Source organism: Callionymus lyra, chromosome 15 (assembly GCF_982586985.1).
Source record: "Callionymus lyra chromosome 15, fCalLyr1.hap1.1, whole genome shotgun sequence".
NCBI classification, from domain to species: domain Eukaryota; kingdom Metazoa; phylum Chordata; class Actinopteri; order Syngnathiformes; family Callionymidae; genus Callionymus; species Callionymus lyra.
In genome coordinates, this window is record NC_141832.1 from 21,126,693 (window position 1) to 21,131,320 (window position 4,628).

A 4,628-nucleotide genomic window follows, 5' to 3' on the forward strand; every position below is an offset into this window, starting at 1 on the left:
TGTGGGAGAAACCAAGCTTGACGGAACAAGTTCATTTCCTGCTTCATTTGTCTGAGAAGTGATTGTAATCAATAAAACGAAAGTTTATTCATGAACCATTATCTGTGAATTGTTTATCTGAGTGAGATCGATTGAGCTTCACTCTCACCTGTTCCTGAACAACATTTAATCTGAAGAATACTGAAGACTTAAAAAAGCCTCATAAAAATATAAAAGTATTAATGTACAAATGCTTGAAATGGCTGACTGACAGTTTTATTTTGTACATACTGAGGTCGTTCTTGACCCAAAGACAACACAAAGGATACCACAAACACACAAAACAAAAAGAAAACAAGGAATGCAAGAAAAAACAACAATTTGTAATAGTAAATAAATGACCAAAGTCCTAAAACAAAAACCCCTAGAGTCAAATTAAGAAACTTTTGATAAATAATGGAAATAAATACGATTTAAATTTGTTAGTTTCTGCATGATCTTTTTCGCTGCAGCCAGAGGGATTCGCCACAACTTTCATGTGTCATGGATAACTAAATGTAACTTATTAATACCAGATATCATTTAGTTATAAAACAATGTTCTTATCTTTGCATTATCTAGTGAAAGAATATGTAACCAGCTTGTTGTCTCTGGTGGCGATTGTAGCATCTATTGGCTGTATTTGACTTTAGTGTAGTGTAGGCTACTTTAAAATAGTAATTAAGTTACATTACTAGTTACTTTAAGTTACTTGTTACTTTAAAAGTGAAGGCAAACGTGCCACGTACAAGTTTTGTATGCTGTGATTAATCAATTCAGACAAAAGGTACGAACAATAAATTAAATACATATAAACAAATACAAAAACATAAATTATGGGGTGCACTGATCAAGACTAAAACAGATTGCCAATTTTTGAGAGTCTCAACAGGCCGATACTTGCCCAATTGATTCCACCCTAGGAACTTAATAATAACATAAACTTGTATCTATGAGGGGTTCGGAGCAAGAAAGCTCTGTTGCTCTGACAAGTGAGCTAATTGAACTAAATGATGAGAAGTAACAAGGCTGTTAAAATCACAGTAGTGATTAACATGTTACGGTTTTTGACAAAGTAATTAGTTACAGTACCTGTTACCGCAAAAACTAATGCAGTTACTGTAATGCCTTACTTAATAACGCGTTTCTCTTCATCGGGTTAAAAAGGCCTTTTCGTTTTATCAGTAGAAGTCATGAGAATCCACTAAAATCTGGTATTCTTTGTTTTTTTTAATCTAAACAGTGATGTTTCTGGTCTATTTATGTTGGAAACTTCCATGGCCAAACACATGTAAAGCCTTTTGAAAAGCCATGTTTGCATTGGATATGCACACAATTTCAGGTTAACTGACTTATATGCCCAAGAACCAGGGTTTAAGATGATTGAAAGTCAGTGCTAATTACTACATACTTGAAGATGAGAACCTCTTTATTTGAATTTAAAGGCCACTAATATCAGCATCGTATTGTGTTAGTGTCTCTATCGGTTTTTATTTATAGTCATATGATTATTTTCTTAGTTACTTGCAGATGACTTTTACCTTCATCTTTCCTTTTTTAAAATTGAATTATCCACCTGTCCAACACTCGGGACAACCTTGACGTGTGAGACAATGAACTCGTGTCTGAGCTCTGATAACCCTGCCGCCAATGTCTCCTCAGGTTAAAAATACCTGGGGACATAAATACTTAACGTGATGAGAGGTCATTAGCAGCTCATCGCACCGACTACAGAGATGATGTCCTTCGACTCCAAAGTGCCTTTGACATGTTCATATCGAGCTCCAGGAGAAATGACTCTGATCGTTGTCAGGGAAAAGGCAATTGGATACATTAATAACTTCTAACCCACCGCACTCCCAAGAGTTTTCAAATATGGTTCATTATTTTTGCATATAGACACACTACGACTCTCATCACATGTATGTTTGTTGACACATAACTATTATACAGCAATAATAATAATAAATAGTAATAACTTGCTGCCTAAATTATCATTATAGGCAGCAAGAAAAACTTTTATTTTATTGCTTTCAAACCTCTAAGTTAATTGTGAGTTTTATAAAGCTATTAGGGGGGGGGGGGCAAATAAATTCCACTCACCCTCTTGTTGACTAAGGGTTGAGATTATTTTAAGAGTAATCTGATCCATTTTAAAGTTGTAGACAAAAATGTGTAAGCAGAAGTTATCAGTCTCTCTGCTCCTGCCTGACGTCTTTCCAAACTGAAACACATTGTCAAGTGTCACTGAACAAGATTTATGCTGATGGCCTAGCAAATTCTGCTAAATACAATCTTAAAATATAGACTTGTTTACATTTTCTCATCAAACAAAGCTGTCCATTGGTTACATTTTGAACTGATGGACAGTTAACCAAAGCCAGACCTAAACATCGCTTCAGGTACCTCTTAGCGTCAAGTCTTGAACTTATATCTATGGAATTCAAAATCAAAGCACAAAGTGTTGAAAGTTTGTCACAACATCCAGATATTCTGGAATATTTCAGGATAATATGAGTAATATGAGTGGTATGACAAAATACCGATACTAAGACTTAGACCAAGTTCCTTCCTGAATGAGCGTTTCTTCTGAATAACTAAGTATTTTAATTTTAATTTTTCCAAAATTGCGAAAATAAGCGTACACAATTAGGTGGTAAAAGACTTGTACACTTTGATGTTCTCCATCACTACACTTTATATTGAGGAGAAGATGGCTTTTCCGGCTTCAAGGTAGTACAAGGCAATTCCTCAACTGCATTTTTACCAGTACTAGACCTTGTACAAATTGGATGAAAATGAGGTTGGGTATCCTTTGAAACGGCCCTTTCCACATAAGACATTTTTGTCATAAGACTAGTCCTGTAGTGTTACATTTAACAGGATGAAAGTATAGTTTTTTACAACACAAAATAGGGGGGAAAATCAAAGTCTTTCAGTAATGCTTGTGTGTGCAGTTGAGCTGAACATCTTATCATCATAACAATGGTTTCATCTGTCGTAAACCTGGGACACTTTAATCCCTATTATACGAAAGATATAGAAAAAAAATGGCTGCAATGAACAGTTATTACCATAAAGAGAACGCTTGAGATGATGGAAAATATTGGTTTTTCAGCGCATAGAAAGAGGACAGCGCAGGGACCGTGAGCTGGGAATACCCCACATTAACACCCGGCATCCTTTGGGAATGTCTTCTCTGTGCTTCTTCTAATGCAACCCTGGTAAAAGATGAAAGAGTGGATCAATAGCCGTCTCACGGACAACACTAGACCAGCAACCTGATGTTCAGGGAGTATGATAATCACTTCGCTCTGTTGGGACAGCTGATGTCAGGGGGGGTGCTCAGTGAAGCTCCCAGATTGGTGAAGAGTCAATCCTACACTCTGACCCGGAGCCCTCAGGAATCAATAACCAGGAGCTCCATTTATCACAGCAGCATGTAAGCGAGGACAAATACTCAATCAACGGTTCATAAATATGCAGCTCGGAAAAGAGTATATCCATTTAATGAATCATGTCAGAGTAGGAGTTTTAATTTAGCTGGTCAAGTATATTTACACTTTATGAAAAGTCAAATTAAAGCACAAAAAGGACTTCACATAAATCCTCATGTCATTATATTAAGTATTGTATTGACTATTGCAAAGTAAACAGGCCTTGCTTTTTAGAGTCAAAACGAGAAAACTCTTGAATACACTGTTGAAAAAAAACATTCCTAGAACAACAATTAAAAATATTGAAACTATATCTACCAATCCATCTATCTTACCCAAATTCCCAAATGAAATCTCCAGAGGGAGAAGCACAGGGATCTAGTTACGTCTTTGGAAAATATGGTTTTGACATCCAACTGTACAATGTGGGAAATGTAACTATAACATATAACAAATGTGTGTGAAAAAACTGACCATTAAGGCGATTTAAATACCTGGAATTATTGATCATTCTATTGGCAGAGAGGTCGACAGATGAATCAACCTTGAAGTGTTGTTATACTAAGCACTAGTGACTCCAGTTGTGTTATTCTAGATCGGTCAAAGTGACAATCTGCAGCAGTAAAAAACACTCTTAATAATTGTTAAAAAAGGATGAGTCTACTAGTATTCTGTTCCATTTTAGAGTTATAGGAATGTATGTCCATTTTAATTCAGTGTCAAAAATTGCCATCCAAAAAGACACTCAAACACCATCAAGAACATCCAAATAGCTCCATGCTGCCCGTCTTTAATGTCCATCTTGTTGTATCACCTTGAAAAGCGGAATTGTTTCGGACAAACTTAACAATATATACAAATATATATCCAGTATATATATATATATATACAATATATATATATATATATATATATATATATATATATATATATATATATATATATATGCTTGTTTGTAGCAGAAGCTTAAAGACTAACACAGTAGAACAACAGGAAATACTCCTGGTAAATAGTGGTTCCAGTCTACTGTCTACACTACTGTAGTGCGTGTTAGTATTGTTAGTCTTTAAGCTTCTGCTGCAAACGATCTTAAAATAAAGACTTGTTTAAGTTTTTGCCTGTAACTTCACAAAGGAATGGAGTACTTTGAACATAATCCCAACCCTTAGTCGA